Raw genomic sequence first — 19,685 nt, 5'->3', positions numbered from 1 at the left:
ATAGCTGTTTGAAAATTTTTTATCATTTTTCTTTAATTGTTAATAACTTTTGATATAATTAATGTATCGTCTCCAAAATTTGGGAAAAATCTCAGTTTTATGTGTACAACAATTGTGCCAAATTAAAAAAAAATCCGTAATCTAAGGGTTACAAGTCAATCGAAATAGCCTAGAATTACCCATATCTTTCCTTGTTTTCCGCTAAAACAGTCACATTTCCCTCAAGATCAGAGCTAGTAGCTATTTCTTTTATTATAAAATGAAAATCATATCTAGTAAGGTTACGGAAGACGACTGGTATAAAATAAGGATTCTTATAATTTAAATTACAGGATGCGTGAGCAGCACCTCTAAATCGGCCCGTCAAATGACAATGATCTCTAACTCTTGTTTTATCATGTTGAAAATATTTTCTTCAAATATGACACATTTTGCTCATCTTGAAATCCATTTGATTACGCCATGAAAGATTCATTTCTATTGCATTATTATATATTTGATTCATTTCATCTAACAAAATCTGAAATTGTTTGATAATCCATTGTGCGGGTGATTGTTCTTTATTCAGTTTTTTTCTATACATCTTAAAGACTGATTTGGAATCATCATAACTACATTTTATATAAAGCCCCACACTAAAGGCTTCATGATCTTGGAAGGATCGTCCATTATTTACTGGTTTCAATAAGCACTCTAAATCAGCATAGATAATAAACGGAACCATTTCTTTTCGATCATAATGATTAAATTTCAGAAGAGGAAAATTAGGTAGATTAACTCTATATTTATTTAATTTTGAACAATCTGTCTCATGAATATTCAATTTTTCTTTATTATTAAAATAGTGGAGACAGCATTCACAGAGATAAATTTGTGCAGTATGTTTCGTTACTTGACTTCTAACAAGAGCAGATAAGTTTTTAATCCATACATAGTGGAATTTTAATTTGAAATTATCATTATTATTTGATCTATTAGATTTTTCTGTTTCATTCTCATCAATATAGTCGCTTTGTAGTAACAAAAGATTTACATGTTTATCTTGTTTTAAAGTTGATATATAATATGGTGAGACTTCGAATTTAAAACCGTATTTTTTTAGTATGTATAGATTTATTGAAATACTATTTAATTTTTCAAATTTAGGAATATTCTTTACCTCAACAAGAAAGTTTATATCATCAATTCATTCGCAAAGGGCATATAATTTTGAACTCTTTCGCTATGAAATCTAGCTGGATGAAGACAGGCAAGCACAGCCCATTTAAAACATTCATTATCTGTATTTTGAACGTTGATAATTGCTTTTTTATCTGCTATTTGTTTTGGTAGTTGAATATATGAGCCAGGTTTGAAAGGATTAAATTTATTTATATTAACAGTAATACCGATGATAGTTTTTAATGTCCAACAGGAATCTTTTTCTTGAAATTCTTCTAAATTTTTAAGTATATCATCTTCAATATTTTCTGTAAACCATAATTTAAGATCTGTCGTTCTATAAATAGAAACATTTTCGGTGTTGAAATACTTTACTTGAATGTCCTCTACATTATCTTTTATTACGGTAAATTGAGCTGACATTTCTATATTTATTTTTAGAGTATTATGAATTGAAAGATATTTTGGTATTTGTAGTTGTAATAGTTTATTTGCTGCTTTTAAGAATGACTTTATATCTGTATGTTCTTGATTGGCTATGAATGCAGTAATGATACGTTTTTCAAATGGTGAATTTATTTCACGCCAAATAACTCCGTCCCCTTCAATTTGCTTTGGAATGACTTGTAATGAATTAACATTTCCTCCGACTTTTATGGAATTATTTAAATTAATTTCGATTGAATTCAAATGAGTAGCGCATGTTTGACATCTCTATCGTATTGCTTTACTTAAGTTAGGCCGTAACATATATTCTTCAAGAGAATGCAAAGCGGTAATTATTATATTTTTCCATCTAATAAAATCATCCTTATTAGCGTCTGAGTTGTAATAGGCTTTCCATAAATCGCGTACTGTATTTTCAAAATAAAAAATAGAAGCCATTGTAATGAAAATGCACGTGGGATAACTAGTAATACTACTACTACTACTAGTACTACTACTACTACTACTACTACTACTACTACTACTACTACTACTACTGCTTGTCACTGCTAAGAAAGCTAGTGAAGCGGGCTGTCTCGAAAGACTGCGCTCTTTTCCAATCGAGCACGGCTCTTAAGCACTATGGTGGCACTGAAAGCAGCGGTTTCGGCGCTGTAGGTTGAAGAGGGAGTAGTCAGACGAAAGGTAGGAGGTGGATGGGCGGGTGGGTAGGTGGTGGCTGCGCCTAGCAAACTATATTTAAAGTATTTTTTTTTATATATTTTTTATTTTTTATATATTTTTTTTTATATTTAAAGTTATTTTTTTAACCGGGTGAAGGTTGTTCTTGAAGTAACTTTTTACGAGGAATCCGATGGTAACCTTGGATTTGACCTTGAACCTCATTTTCAAGGTTATTTTGAGGTCAACCTCATTTTTTTAAATGGAAACCCCTATTTTTTATGGCGGAATCGGAAAGAGCGGAAAATTTTACGTCCAGATATGTATTGAGGTATGAGGTTGAGGTAAACCCTAGAGGTCAACTGGAGGTCAAAGTATGAATTCTTAAAAATCTCGCGAATTCAGTGGTTAAACAAAACAAACAAAAGGATAACCCCAGGTAACTTTCAACGGTGCTCTTTAATTTGTCCTTGAACCTCATTTTCAAGGTTATTTTGAGGTCAACCTCATTTTTTTTTATGGGTACCCCTATTTTTTATGGCGGAATCGAAAAAAGTGAAGACTCTCACGTATGGATGAGTTGAGGTTTGAGGTTAATGTGACCTCTAAGGGTCAGATGAAGGTCCAACTGTGGCTTTGTAATAGTATCGGGATTTTAGTGGTACAAGGAAGCAAATGAAGGTCATGGAAACCCCCATTTTCGACAGCGGTAATCGAAAGAGCGGAAAATTTCACATCCAAATATCTACTTAGATCATAAGTCAAGGGCGAACTTAAAGTTTAAGGTCAGTCGAAGGTCATCCAAACTTAAAGACGCCCTAAAATTTTTTAAAGTTTTTTTCATAATGGAGAAGGGTATTTATTTAGTAATTGCCCATCGGAGATCCGTAACCTTGAATTTAACCTTCAACCTCATTATCAAGGTTTTTTCAAGATCAATTTTTTTTACTTTTAGCGTTACCCATGAGCAACGACGTGGACGTAGTAAAATCTGTCCCTTTAGGGTGCTTGATTTTCGTGAGTTCCCCTTGCCTCTCACGATCGGGGTGCTTGATTTTCGTGAGTTCCCCTCGCCTCTCACGATCGGGGTGCTTGATTTTCGTGAGTTCCCCTCGCCTCTCACGATCGGGGTGCTTGATTTTCGTGAGTTCCCCTGGCCTCTCACGTATGATTTATCTTACATCAGCACATCTTATTTTAAGTGCTCGAATTGTTCACCGTTTACTTTTTGACAGTAAGCTAATAGGTGGTAAAAAGCATCAACAGCATTTTGGATCATTTCAGTGGGAATGAGAGCTGATTCGTCTATGATCCTTTGACGTAATTCGTCCAAGTTTTGGGGTTTAGTTTTGTATACCCGATTCTTTAGATAACTTCAATAGAAATAATCTAAAGGCGTCAAATTGGGGGACCTAGCTGGCCATTCAATTGTGCCTCTCCTTCCTATCCACCGCTTATCAAACACCTCATCTAAGTAAATTCGAACGTCTCGTCCATAGTGAACTGCAGCACCATCCTGCTGCTACCATGTATTTTCGAAGTTATCTCCGACTATTTCTCTAATTGCTGGAACTATTTGATTACGAAGCATCTCTTCATAATTTTGAGCGTTTAAGTTACCATCAATAAAGAATGGCCCTATGATTCGATTATTCACTATTCCAGCCCAAACATTCCACTTCTGCGGATATTGCGATTTATCTTCTCGCATCCAGTGTGGATTTTCCGCAGCCCAGTACCTGCAATTATGTTGATTTAATGTTCCGTCAAGTTGAAAAGTTGCTTCATCAGAGAAAACTATGTTTGATGGAAGATTTGGATTTTCAATTATGCGTGCCATCATATCTTCACAAAACTCAACACGACGATTGAAATCGTCTTCGTTCAACTTGTGAACCAGGTGTACTTTAAACGGATGGAATTTTGCTGTTTTTAAAATGATATGTACGGACGATGTACTTATGTCATGCTCTTGAGCAACTCTGCAGATGGAATTATGTGGATTTTCAGTGAATGATAATAGAACATTTAATAAATTCTCTTCATTTGTTGCTGAGCGAGGTCTGCCTGACTTAGGTAGATTTCTGACATGGCCAAAATTTACAAACCTTGAAATAGTATTCTAAACAGTAGACACAGCAATTGGAGTTCTATTAACCCGAAATGTCTCATTAAAAAGATTTCTCAGTGCCCTGTAAGATCTTTCTACTCCACTCCAGCCTCTCATCATAAGAAGTGATATTCTTTCTCGTTCAGTGAGGCGTTCCATTTTAAGTCAGCGAATCGAAATTTACTCAAAAATCAATCAGAATTAAAAACAAAAAGTTTGCAACCCAAATAAATGTTTTCAAAAAATGAAAATTATAATTTGAGTACTTTTACAAAAAAAATCTACTACAGTCCGACTAATACACTAATGCTTTATGGAGATTTTCGAAAGGTAAAATCTTTTCAAATATGTTGCTTTTTTAAATATTAATTTTTGAAAATGCAATTGTCCCGAAGAATAAGCTCAAAACGATAAAGTTAGGCATAGTACATTTCCTAAGGATAGAACCAAGTGAAATTGTTAGTGGATTTTCAATGAATAGGTATGGGATAGTAACCTTAAAAAGTTTAACCGGCTAATCAAGTTATTAAGAAAATAAGCGTAAAAAATCATTGTTGATAGGCGAGGGGAACTCACGAAAATCAAGCACCCTGATCGTGAGAGGCGAGGGGAACTCACGAAAATAAAGCACCCTAAAGGGACAGATTTTACTACATCCACGTTGTTGCTCATGGGTAACGCTAAAAGTAAAAAAAATTGATCTTGAAAAAACCTTGATAATGAGGTTGAAGGTTAAATTCAAGGTTACGGATCTCCGATGGGCAATTACTAAATAAATACCCTTCTCCATTATGAAAAAAACTTTAAAAAATTTTAGGGCGTCTTTAAGTTTGGATGACCTTCGACTGACCTTAAACTTTAAGTTCGCCCTTGACTTATGATCTAAGTAGATATTTGGATGTGAAATTTTCCGCTCTTTCGATTGCTGCTGTCGAAAATGGGGGTTTCCATGACCTTTATTTGCTTCCTTGTACCACTAAAATCCCGGTACTATTACAAAGCCACAGTTCGACCTTCATCTGACCCCTAGAGGTCACATTAACCTCAAACCTCAACTCATCCATACGTGAGAGTCTTCACTTTTTTTGATTCCGCCATAAAAAATAGGGGTACCCATTAAAAAAAATGAGGTTGACCTCAAAATAACCTTGAAAATGAGGTTCAAGGACAAATTAAAGAGCACCGTTGAAAGTTACCTGGGGTTATCCTTTTGTTTATTTTGTTTAACCACTGAATTCGCGAGATTTTTAAGAATTCATACTTTGACCTCCAGTTGACCTCTAGGGGTTACCTCAACCTCATACTTCAATACATATTTGGACGTAAAATTTTCCGCTCTTTCCGATTCCGCCATAAAAAATAGGGGTTTCCATTTAAAAAAATGAGGTTGACCTCAAAATAACCTTGAAAATGAGGTTCAAGGTCAAATCCAAGGTTACCATCGGATTCCTCGTAAAAAGTTACTTCGAGAACAACCTTCACCCGGTTAAAAAAATAACCGGCTTAGAAAATTTCTCAGGTGTATCGTTACTTTTTGGACACCCTGTAGTATCGCCAATAAAAAATTTAAGCTTGAAAGACGCTGTTAACTTCGTACCTAAGTTTGACGAATTTAACATACCCTTACACTTATTTATCGATGGTTGTCGAGAGGCACGCAGCATAGTCCCGACAATCAATGAAAATGATCTCACCAAGTTAATTAAAATTAAACTAAGTGGTGAAGCACTTAAAAGCGTGCAAGGAAAAACGTTTGATAATGTAGAACAAATGATTAAATTTTTAGACCTACTGTTCGGATCAGCAAAAACTTGTAATCAATTAACAGGCGAATTAGCAACGTTAAAACAAAAACGTGGTGAGAATGTAGTCACATTTTCTAATAGAGTGAAAACAGTGGCTGACGAATTTTTTGAAGCAGCAGTAACGGAAAATCGGAACTATGCTGGATTTAAAAGCCAACTTGAAAAAGACAAAGTAAAGTTATTTATCCGCGGTTTATACTGGGTCATCAAAGCACGTTGGGGGAAGCCGAAAATTTAGAATTAGCTACAACGAAAGCAATAGAAATTGAACGAGAATTCAACGTACAGGAACCTAAGGAAATAACCGAAACAGTAAAAGCGCAATCCAACCTAAAATAGAGCCGGTTCGATTAATGAAAGCGGAAGATACTAACACCTGCCAAATTTGCAATAGGCCAAAACACACAGCTAAAGACTGTTGGTATCGGATACCGCAGAATCAAAATCAAACTCAGCCAACTACGCAACAGCAACGGCAGCAGCCCAAACAGCAGCCGTGGGAGGAGCCTCACGCGGCAGCTAACAATAATAGTAATTCCCGCTCCAGCCATTAGCCACTTAGGGCCGCCCAAAATCAAGTAAAAACAAGCGCCCCAGTCAATTTAAATTGGCAAGAAAAATTACAACAAATTAATTCCTCGATTTGCAATTACTGTAAAGAAACTGGACACTGGAAGAGTGATTGCGAATAACGAAAACTCAGAAATCAGAAATTACAACAAGCGGAAAAAGACAAAGGTTCCCAGACACTCGGCGCTGCCCGGAAGCCCCTGTAAATACAGCGCCTCAAACGTCGCACGCACAAAAAATCATCCTTTTACATCTTAATAGTCAGTCACCGACAATTCAACTTGAAATAAATATAACTAAACAAAAATTTAGCTTCATCGTAGACACTGGGGCAGCAGTCTCACTACTTAAAATTTCAAGCAAACCAGACAATGTCCACATAAATATCTTAGACAGATACGAACTTCTGGGGATCTCGCAAGAAAGTATCTCGACATTAGGAAAAGTTTCATTAACCTTTCATAACTTTGTACTAGATTTTCACCTAGTACCGGAAAATTTTCCTATATTAGAAGACGGTGTAATAGGAAGCGAGTCATTAAAAAAATACAGAGCGCATATTGATTACGCCAAGAATCTCTTAAAAATTAATGACTTGTTTTTCCCAATTATCACCGAAAGTAAATACTGTTACATTGGAGCTATTCCCGTAACAAAAAAAATTAACCAGGCACCCAGCAAAATACCTCTCGCAAACGAAGGGCAGGCACAGCCTGGCAATAATTCCTTGCATTCGGTCGACAACCCTACTGGAAAACTACTGGACCTAGCAGTCGAAACTCAGAGGACGAACGCACCTGTATACAAAACCCACGTAAAAAAAAATGATCACGAGGCCATAAAACAAGGTGACATAATGACTCCTAAAGAGTATATACCTCAGCTGTCTGAAAACAAAATCCAAGAAGCACAAAAAAAATCAAATTCCGACAAACTGTACAACCTGTCTGATAACTACCTTTCTGAGAACTCAGAAAAAATTAACTCTGTATCTATATCTTCTGGCATGCGCATGCAAACTCTAAAAAACGAATCCGATTTACTCTACGCTTTAAACAAAGCATCAGAAATGATTAAAAAATCAGAAAAATCAGTATCAGATTATCCGTCAATACGAGAATTAACTAGCAGTATTATTAGTTGTTTAAATAATAAAGAATCTGAAATTAATAGCGATCGCTTATACTTGCTCAAAATACTAAATAGGTACCTCGATCCAATTATTAAATGACAAAGTAACTTACAAAAGCCAAATATAGTTAGTAATGCATTAAATGCATTATTAACAGCCCGCTCGATTGTTAGGGGAAAAGTACCTAGAGCGCATTGCGCAGCACTGCTTGTTAACCCAGAAACTAATAATCGTCACGAAAGAGTCAAACAGTTACTTCAGTTGATTAAATTGGACCATATCAAACAAGATCAACGAACAAAAATTGAAGAAATCGTCGAAAATTACAGCGATAGATTTTTTGTTAAGGGCGATAAGCTCGGGGCCACGAGTATTATCGAGCACGAGATCTATACTACCTCCGAAGTACCAATCAGACTACGACAGTTTAAGCACCCCCCGCAGATCATTAAATTTATAAATGAACAAATGCAGGAATTGCTAGAAAGAGGTATTATTGAAAAATCAACTAGCGCATATTGCGCACCAGTCTTTTGCATGCCCAAGAAGAATACGGAAGATGGCGAACCGCAACCCCCGCGCATCGTATTTGACTATCGCGCGCTAAATAAAATGATTCCAGATTATAATTGCCCAGTCCCTCTACTTATTTTACCTATCGACTTATTTGAACGAATGGCCGGTGCGCAACTATTTTCATCATTCGATATGTATTCATCATATCATCAGATAAGCATTAAAAAGGAACACAGGCATAAAACGGCATTCCAATGCGAGTCAGGCCTGTATCAGTTTTGTCGCTCCCCTTTTGGACTTAAAACTAGCGCACCAGTTTTTCTGTCACTAATAAATGTACTAGTATCATATTTAACAAATGTAGTAGCATTTTTCGATGATATTTGCGTATATTCTAAAACATTCAACGAACACTGCGAGAGCATCATCGAGTTAATGAAACGCCTTCGTGAAACTAATCTGGTCCTTCATCCGAAGAAAAGCAAAATTCTACGCCCGGAAATCGAATACCTCGGACATGTAATCTCGAAAGACGGACTACGCCCGTGCAACGACAAACTGCGCGCAGTAAAAGAATTCCCGGTCCCGCGCACGCCAAAGAATGTTAAACAATGGCTCGGCCTGGCAGGATACTATAGACGATTTATAGAAAATTTTGCTAAGATCGCAAAACCACTTACTATTCTATTAAAGAAACGCCAGCCGTTCGTTTGGGCGGAAGAGCAGCAAAAAGCTTTCGAGACACTACGCGATAAATTATGTGAACCTCCGGTGCTCAGGCACCCGGATTTCGACAGAACATTTTTTCTTACCACTGACGCATCCAAAATCGGAATCGCAGGGTCGCTTTTCCAATTTGACGACCAAGAGCGAGAACACGCTGTAGCATACATTTCACGTACCCTCACACCTGCTGAAAGTAATTACCCCGCTATCCGGCTCGAGCTATTAGTAATAGTATGGAGTATTTCGCAATTCAGACCTTATCTGTACGACCGAAAATTCATCATCATTACTGACCATAGACCTTTGGTACATTTATATTCGATAAGTGACCCAAATTCACAAGCAACTCATCAGCGACTATTGTTACAAAATTTTAATTTCTAAGTCAGATATAAAAAGGGAGCGTCGAATGTCAATGTAGATGCGCTCTCTCGAAATCCTATACAGGAAAGCAAACAGCTCAATAAGCATTTACAAGCAACTAGGCAAGATCCGGTTCAAGCACTGGTCTTGACAGCCCGACTAGATGATAATACAAAAAGGCCAGGAAATACGCACGCCATGACCACGCGATGCGCAAGGGGCCGACAACCAAGTGCAAAATACTTGGAAGCCATCAAGTCCCTTCTGCCGCGTCAGAAAAAGAATCCGCCTCCTCAGGAAGTAGACACGTCAGTAACGGAAACTGACACGAATATTAAGTATCCTACAGTCACTGAAAACATGTACTGCTCCGAAGGCAATAAAATTGGCACACAATATAATACGCATAATCAAGACTCTAAAAATAAACAGGACTTACAACGAAAATAGAATACGACCTCTTTAAAAGACGTGATGCTTGAAGACTCAGCCAACTCCTCTACCGGACCCGTGACTTTACCCAATGAAAACGTTATCTATTGTCGGGATGCACTATTTATGAGGCGAGACAATTATTTGTACTTCACTGACACCTTTGGTACCCCTCTGGATGAAGGTGCACTCAATTTATTTAAACATGATAAACTACCACAAATGTACCAATTGCAATTAGCCGTTCCCACTACAATCAAAATAGGAAACAAGATGCATTTTATTATCCCAATCCGTTATGAAACTAGAGAGACCACCGAAAACATTAGAAATTATATATACCAGGCACTGAAGCAATTAGTAATAAATATAACTGAAAATAAAATTCAAACCGTCAGTATAGCCCAAAGTAAAAAAATTGAGCTCGTCGATTTCTTTGAAATTTTTACGAATGATAAAAAATACACTGGGACCTTCTGAAGTCAAGATTATAGTTTGTCAGGGACTTATAGTGTTCGCCCCCATCGAGCATCGTCAACAAGTAATCGAAGAGGCCCACTGTTCAGCTATAGGCGGTCATAACGGTTGCAATAGAACTTACAAACGTATCAAGAATAAATACTATTGGGTACACCTGAAGGAAGATGTGCGAGAGTTCAAAAATGCTTACCATGCCAATTGAGAAAATTAAATAGACATAATGTCAAACAACAAATGATCATAACCGATACCCCACCAGTTCCCTTTTTTAAAGTCAGCATAGACGTAGTAGGCCCACTCGAGCCTACCAAAACGGCAAACGCTTACTTACCTGCACGTTTACTAAATACGCCATAGCGGCATCCATGCCAGACCAAACAGCTGCTACTGTAGCTGATAACCTTATTAAAAAACTAATATGTACCTTTGGAGTACCTTATGTCATAGTAAGTGACAGAGGCACTAACTTCACTTCAAAACTAATGAAACGTATTGCAGCCCGCTTCAAAATTAGGCATATTACTACAACGGCTTATCACCCGCAGGCTAACAATGTTAAACGAATTCATTTATCGTTAATTGAGTATCTAAAAATGTTCAATTCCAAGACCAAAAATTGGGACGAGTATGTCGAACTTGCTATATTTAATTATAATACAAGCTGGCACAGCAGCCACCAGCTCTCACCATGGGAACTGCTGTTCGCTCGCAAGCCACGCCTACCAAGCACGGAGCCCTTGCTAGAGCAAGATTTACTACCTACCTACGAAGGCTACGTGGAAAACTTGGTCAAACAGTTACACAATATACATGAAATAGCTAGAGAAAAATTAATAACATATAAAAAAAAATCAAAATGCAATATGATAAAAAAACCAATCCTAGCAAATTCAAAGTCGGTCAATAGGTTTTTCTAAAAAGCGGCTCAAAGCCTCATAAACTCACAGGCAGTCACTTTGCCGGTCGCTACTTGGTCCTGGAAGTGGGAGAAAAAGAAAATATTAAAATAAAAATAAACATAATAGCAGTCACAAGTGTAGTACCGTTAGCTACACTAGTTTTTCGCAACATTCGTAAGTTTACGGCATCGTCACTCGCCTGAGGATAGGCTATATTACAAATTTTTTTGTTATCTACGTCGTATTGTCCGTCTTTAGTGATTTTATATCCTACACCAGGAGAACCTCAATTACTCTCCTTTTTATTCAATTTACGTCCAAACACATCAACATTCATTTTATTACTGACAAATATTTAGGATTCTCTTAATATATGTAGCCAACTTCATGTAATTCTTGAATGATTGAATGAATTTCATTAACATGACTAGAATTACCAGCGGTTTGTTCGGCGATAAGCAATCTCAATCGATCAACGAGCAAGTTTGGATCATCACAATGTATATAAATGTCTTGTCTAAATTACTTTTCTGTTGAGTTTCATGCAATAATCGAATATAGTTTTCTACAATCGAATCATCCAATAGCTGTTTTTGTTGTTTTGTAGTTACATTTGAACTAACTTTGTCTAAATTTATTGCAGTTGTATCAAGTGATGATTCATTAGTCTTATTAAATTCGTTTCATCAGCATCATCATCATCGTCATCAATAGAAATAGCGGATTCAAATGTAGAATCATGCGGTTGCAATGTATAATTTAATTCATTGACAGTACTATTGAAATATCGAGATTTATAGGAAGTGTTAGCTGTTGTTTTTGACTTGAAAACTTTATCGAATGTAATTTTCATCTCCTTGTTTGTTTTCTGCTCAGTATTAGCGTTAGTTTTACGAATAGCTACTTCCAAAAGTTTTTTCAATGGATCAACCATAGGATTAAAAATTTCATTCAATGTATTTTCTAAATCAGCGTTGTCACGTTTTATTAGTTGATACTTACGTCTGATGGCATCAGGAGTCTCAAATAATTGCTCGAGTAGCTTCTTTTCTCTTTCAAAATCAGCCATGTTGACGCTTGTATTTCCTAAAGTTAAATAATCTTCATTCATTCACGCCGCTATATTTATAGTAAAAGTATCAAATCCCTTTCTACACCGTCCATGATTGATTGGTCTATCACCATCGATAACTTAAAATCCATGATTATCGTCTTTCCAACATTTTGAAGAAATTGCTTTAAAATTCTCAAAAGTCATATCTAAGTTAACATGATCATTGTAAATATGTTTGATATTCACGTCATCTTGTCAAAACAAAACTAGTAAATTCATATTATCTTGAATGAGATGCTTCGGTATGCAAGCGTATGATTGACAGAGATAGAAACTATCTACTGTCTTATGTCTCTGCATACAGAAGAAAGCTTTCACGTTGTCCTGCTTTTCACTAGCTATATCGTCAAAAATCATGATGGAATTTAGATGAGTTTTATCTGGTGAAACAACTGTCTCATGCTCACTGAATGCATGGTACTATATACCATCAATCAGTTCCAATAATTCTTTTAAAAGTTTATACTTTAGTTGATTGAGGGACTTTGAATAAATATAAACGTTTTCGAATATAAGTCCATTAGGATGTGTGATCAGTGTTAGCAAACAGTTAGTTTTTCCATAATTACTAGGACCACAGAAAACTGCTCGTATACTGTCAGGTAGTAGTTCGCCATGTTTTTTTTCTCGTTTTTCCATCTCAACCATACTATCAAAATTTATGACTTGTAACTTAAGTGGTTGCTCTTTGAAGTCCATATTGTTGTTCTAGTTACTGATTAAACGACGAATGAGACTACTATCTATAAAAATACTGCTTATATATCTGTGTTATATATATGCTTTTTATATATTTTGTAGTTTCATTAAGACTTTGTCTTCTGGTGAGGTATGGTCATTTGCCGCAAAAGAAAGACTGGTGATGCTGGCTTAGTGAATAAGATCATTAATAACTTATCATTCGAAGCTCATTTGCCTGGTTATCAGTATTCTGGACTGGGAACTAGATTGAAAAAACAAATTGCTCCTGGTGATTCTGGAAAAAATTCGCTAGACGCTTCTTGTAAAGATCACGAAATTGCTTATTCTCAGAATCGAGAGAACATTAACGCGAGAAGCGAAGCCGACAAAATTCTAGCTAAACAGGCCTGGGATAGAGAGCATTCGAAAGATAGTAGTTTTAGTGAGAAAGTTGCTGCGTTTGCTGTAGCCAACATAATGAAAGTTAAAAGTAAATTTGGTATGGGTGATAAAATTTTAAAACGAGGCAAGAAATTAAAAAATCGTCAACAATAATGACGGCGACTAAAGTCACATGTAAAAAGTAAAAATCAATTGCATTGACAACAATTATTAACGCTGCCTCGAGAAGTGCTGTGCCTAGTAATAAATCACTCTTCGTCATTCATGGCTATAAAAGGCGCTAAAGAAGCTGTGAAGAATGCCGGAGGAGGAAGAAAAATAAATATGCCTCGTATTCTACCGATTTCTAGTAAAGTGAATGGAGATCTTCCTTTTTTAATTCCATCATTTGCCGCTTTGGGGACCACTGGATGTCTAGCTGGGGAAGTTGCTTCAATAGCAAAAGCCGTCAACAGTGCTAAGGCCCCTCAAAATTAATTGAAAGAAGCTCATAGACACAATAAAATCATGGAAGCTATTGCTATTGGTATAGGACTTTATATGAAACCGCATTGTAAAGTTATAATCATCGTCTGAAACCATATTCAAGTAGAAAAGATTTAAAAGTAACTTTACCTAATCGAGCACTAACAGATCATGATATAAAAAAATATGCTAAAGTACTAAACATTGCAAATTTTCGAGGTTTTCTCATGCGTAATGCTCTACCAACCGATGAACCGCGATATCAAGAGACAGCTATTGTAAATTTAGATGGTGAAAGTGGACCAGATACTCATTGGGTAGTATATAAAAAAAAAGGTGACGTGGTTATGTATTTTGATAGTTTTGTTAAACTACAACCGCCTGTAGATCTATTGCTTTATCTGAAAGTTAATAGAATCATGTATAATTATATTACATAACAAAATTTTAATACATACAATTGCGGCCATCTTTGTCTCAAATTTCTTTTCTACAGACTATAGAAAGGACAACTAGTATAAAAAATACTCATTCAAAGAATGAATATCATTTTATATGAATCTGTCATGGAGAATACACTGACATTGAGTCTCTCGGAAACATCATCCGTACTCGTAACACATTATTTTCCTCCGGTCGTATTGATACCAAACAAAAAATACATTCATGGTTTACTTCAGCTATTAGCATTTCAATACCAAACATTAACGTCGGTTATAATAAATTTCACATTGCAGGTCAAGATGCCATATGTGATGGTTGCGGACAAAGATAAAATCAAATTACTCAATCAGATTGGACAAGATCGGGCAATTACAATGAGTTATCGTATTTGGGAAATGTATAAGTGTCCAAAATTACCTCGTATATCAAAACATGTATGGAGTGTTAAAACTTCCAATTTAATTGGAAAATCCTCGCTTTGTTATCTTGGCTTTTCAAACTAAATGTAAAAGTTCAGCGAGTGTTAATTCTAGTAATTTTTATCATTGTAATATTAGTAATGTGAAGCTATTCCTCTATGCTATCCATATGGAAATCTCAATTTGAATATCAATCAAAATCAGTATGCCGTTCTCTATGATATGTATACTAATTTTCAAAACGCTTACTATGGTAAAGAAACCGAGACGTTACTCAATAAAAAAGATTTCATTAATAAATTACCGCTAATAATAGACTGCTCCAAACAAAATGAAACATTAAAAAGCGCATCAGTCGATGTTCGCCTAGAATTTGAAACTCAGACCGATTTTCCTGAAGATACTGCAGCCTACGCTTTAATATTACACGATCGTATTGTACAATATAATCCAATTAATGGTAATGTTAGAAAATTAGTTTAAAATTAACAAGACATTATGAAATCATTGTACAGATGCTTTTCAATAAAAAATAAATTAAAATGAAAAAAAAAAATATATATATACGAGGTGTGATCAAAAAGTAAGGTGAATTTTGAAATTTAGCGGGCTACGTCCGTTCGATCTTCGACTTTTTTATTTGGTTATGTCGGTACACTCGTCTAGAACATACGTTCCAAATTTCAGCTTTGTAGTATGTTTGGTTTGTTTGTGAGAGGCATCAAGGTTAGAAGTGTTTTGCGTGCTCCACGATTTGCTGCTGTCTAAAAACATGGATCAAAGAGTTTGCATTAAATTTTGTGTGAAAAATGGAATCAAATGTTCCAAAACACTTGAAATGCTGAAAGTGGCATACGGTGAGTCTATTTTAAGCCAAAAAAATGTTTACAAGTGGTATAAACTCTTCCAAGAAGGCCGAGAAGACACCGACGACGAACCTCGTTCTGGACGCCCCAGCACATCAACAACTGATGAGAATGTTGAAGAAGTGAAGAAAATAGTGTTGGGAAATCGTCGAATTACCATTAGAGAAATTGCTGATAATATTGGCATCTCATTTGGTTCGTGCCAATCAATTTTGACGAGTGTTTTAGACATGAGACGTGTGTCAGCGAAGTTTGTTCCGAAATTGCTCAATTTCGACCAAAAGAAACGTCGCATGAGCATCGCCCAAGAACTACTGAATGACGTCAACGATGATCCAGATTTACTCAACAGGGTTATAACAGGTGACGAAACATGGGTATACGGTTATGACGTCGAGACTAAGACTCAATCGTCCCAGTGGAGGCATTCTGGATCACCAAGACCAAAAAAAGCACGCCAAGTTCGATCAAATGTAAAGGTTTTGCTTACAGTTTTCTTTGACTGCAGGGGCGTGGTGCATCATGAGTTCTTGCCACAGGGTAGAACAGTAAATAAGGAATATTACCTGCAAGTTATGCGCAATTTGCGCGAAGCAATCCGCCAGGAACGTCCGAATTTGTGGAAAAATAAAAATTGTCTTTTGCACCATGATAACGCCCCTGCTCACACATCGTTGCTTGTGCGCGAATTTTTGGCTAAAACCAACACAGTAACGATGACACAGGCACCGTATTCCCCAGATCTGGCCCCCTGTGACTTCTTCTTGTTCCCAAAACTGAAGAGGCTCATGAAAGGACGGCGTTTTGCCACGATTGAGGAGATAAAGACGGCATCGAAGGATGAACTAAACAAGATCACAAAAAATGATTTTTTGAAATGCTTTGAGGATTGGAAAAAGCGTTGGCACAAGTGCATTATATCCGAGGGGGATTACTTTGAAGGAGATAAAATAAAAATTGATGAATAAATAAATATTTTTTGAGAAAAATAAAAATTCACCTTACTTTTTGATCACACCTCGTATATATATATATATATATATATATATATATATATATATATATATATATATATATATATATATATATATATATATATATATATATGTTGTTGGAATTTAATGCAAACTACCTATAATCATACTATATAACTAGGGGAGAGGGGTGTGACTATGATGCTCTTGACTTTCAAATGGTGAGGTATAGGGCTTTATATAGAACAAACACATGCATGTACTCCCATAACGGCTTTGGTATCTCGTAGAGTTCACATTAACTTCTTCATCTTTTAAAATAAATTACGTATTAGATATTCAAGGCTTTCAAGGTTCAAACGAGTCTTTTGTATGTAAAGAACTCACCTATATTATATTATATTGATACTTTCCCAACTATGCTTTTCTTTGAACTACAGCATCATTAATTTAAACTTCCTATCATATATCGTAAAGTGAATAAATTGTTAGAAATGTTTTATCATGGTATATTATGAAGATTTAGTATTATATTATATCATATAAAATTTTATCACGTGTATTAAACAATCATTTACATAATTCTAGAAATATTTATGTAGAAGGATTGCAAAAGGAACTATGGTTACGTAAAATATTACCCAAAAAGTAAGTATAAAAATTATTTTTTGTTAGAAATTAATATCATTATTAATTAGAAACTTTTTTCCTTTTATAGAAAATTTTTAGATCTTGAAAGCGATATGAGATGTCCACCATTAAGAGAATTACCTTTGCCATTGAAAACGTTGTGTATTTAATGTGTAAATCATTATGATAATCGAGTTAATTTTATATGTGCCGTTGCAAATGTACAAAAATTGTTTACATGGATTAAAGATAGACAGAAGCAATCTGAACTCGAAGGTATCAATGAAGTTGTCAGTAATACATATAAAAATTCATCTAACTATTTCGAAATAGCTATTTCGACTACTGACAATAAAGTTTATAGACAGACTATTCTACATTCAATTTATAATTGAACAATAAATTAATAATTAAACGAAAATTCTATAAGTATGATAATATTCGAATTAAATTAACTATGGAGTCGAAAGGTTCCCGAAATCGAATGAGACTATTATAGTGCTTGCTTAGATAGAGGGATAGAGAAAGAGAGAGAACAGCATATAGCTTACCAAGCTAAAGATGCTACCCACTTTCCGAGAGCCCATACTTAGCCAGCATAAGCTTACTAAGCGCCCTACTGTCGAAGGAGAGCAAGAGAGAGGGATAGAGAGAGAAAGAGAGAGAGAGCAGCATCCACACTATAAGGCGTACGCGCCTAGCAAGCTAGAAACGCTACCTTTTCTCCGAGGGTTCACACTTAGCCAGCATAATCTTACTAAGCGCCCTACTGTCGAAGGAGAGCGAGAGAGACGGATAGAGAAAGAGAGAGAGACCATCATATAGCTTACCAAACACCCTACTAACTTCTACAGCGTCCTACCTTAACAATATCTATGGGGGGGATGCACTCTGCTGAAGGCTCCACTGGCGGACAAGCAGGTGTCAAATTATCGCGAAAACGCAACACTTGATCGGGCGGCCTCTTTGTGTTCCAGGAATACACAAATCCCTTATGCATAGGTGACGCATCTTCAATGTAAAAGGTACATCGATTACCTTTTAGACCTATCGCGATAACACAGATAGAGAGATAGAGAGTGAGAGAGAAAGAGAGAGAATCGGGCCGTCTCTTTGTGCCCCAGAACATACATATATCCCTTATACATTGGCGGCTTCCTTTGTGTCCTAGGACATACATATATCCCTTATATATTGGCGGCTCCTTTGTGTTCCAGGACATACATTGCTTATCTACTCGCCATGCATCGCTCTTCTCACCACTCTTTCCTAGCCCAAAATCTTTGTCGCTAATGCTCTCTCTCTCTCTCTTTCACGTCGCCACTTCCCCGGCTGCTACGCTCCACTCTCTTGGCCCTAGAATGACACGGGCATGTACGTACTCGTACTCTTTATCATCGTATATGCTCGGTAGCTGCGTTCACGCTAGGAGAGTGCCGCGCACAGGGCCAGCGAACTCGCTGTAGCCCTATCACAATGATTAAAAGGAACATTTGATTAATTAATTTGATTAATACAATTTGGTAATATTATTTTTGATGAGATATTTATAATAATAACTAGCCATATATATTTGTTGTAGAATGTTTTATTATTTACGTAAAGTATCTGAAAATAGCATTAGTACTGTTTTTAAATAAATTTTATTGCGTAATATAAAGAGGTGAGGGTTTAGGGAATATGCTTGAGAAAGCACCGCTATAGCACGTTCTTATTAGTGGTATGATTGGAGGAGAGTTTAATACACGGCGAGTCCTTATGGCTCCTTACGGTGCTTAAAGCATTCTCTAAATTTTTGGAAAAAAATATATATACACGTACACAATTACACTTACATAGACTTGACTCTATCTCCGTGGTATAAATAGATGGCTTTAGGTGGCTAGAAATAATGGTTGTATATCAAGGCCACCAGACTGACAAGACAGATAAAGGTCGAGGACAAATCAACGGTTTCGCCAAATCAAGATAAGTTTTTCTGACTACCATACCAGAGAAAGATGAAAGATATAAATAAATAAATTTCATGCTTCTCAGTACTAGAACAACGTGAAACATAAGTAAAAACATAACGACTCGTATGACTGTGATAAAGGATGCAACGGAAATTTCACAAAATGGGTACGATTACTTAAATTATCCCTTAAAAAATTTCGTAAACAAAAAAGTAGAAGGATAAAAAAGAAATAGATGGACCACAGAAACTAGCCTCGAACAAATCGGTACCTATGCCTATAGAAAGAAGATTAAACATCAAAGACAAGCCACTAGAACCAATGCAGAACAGGCTTCCACTTTTAAAAGAATATGAAACTTCTGCTTTTATGAATTGCCGTTTTAATATTGCTTTATTTTTTTTGCCTTGGGATACTTTATTTTATAAATATGA

At 36.0% G+C, this 19,685-nt stretch overlaps 1 protein-coding gene across 1 annotated transcript in view; it reads right to left on the bottom strand.

Annotated features, from left to right (window-relative positions):
- The window catches only part of LOC131666951 (putative uncharacterized protein DDB_G0282133), a 1,302,717-nt gene that overhangs the window by 718,138 nt on the left and 564,894 nt on the right, over positions 1 to 19,685 (bottom strand). The window lies entirely within an intron of this gene.

Source organism: Phymastichus coffea, unplaced genomic scaffold (assembly GCF_024137745.1).
Source record: "Phymastichus coffea isolate CEN01 unplaced genomic scaffold, Cenicafe_Pcof_1.1 PCOF00004, whole genome shotgun sequence".
Lineage (NCBI taxonomy): Eukaryota > Metazoa > Arthropoda > Insecta > Hymenoptera > Eulophidae > Phymastichus > Phymastichus coffea.
This window is presented reverse-complemented; position numbering and strand designations above follow the sequence as displayed.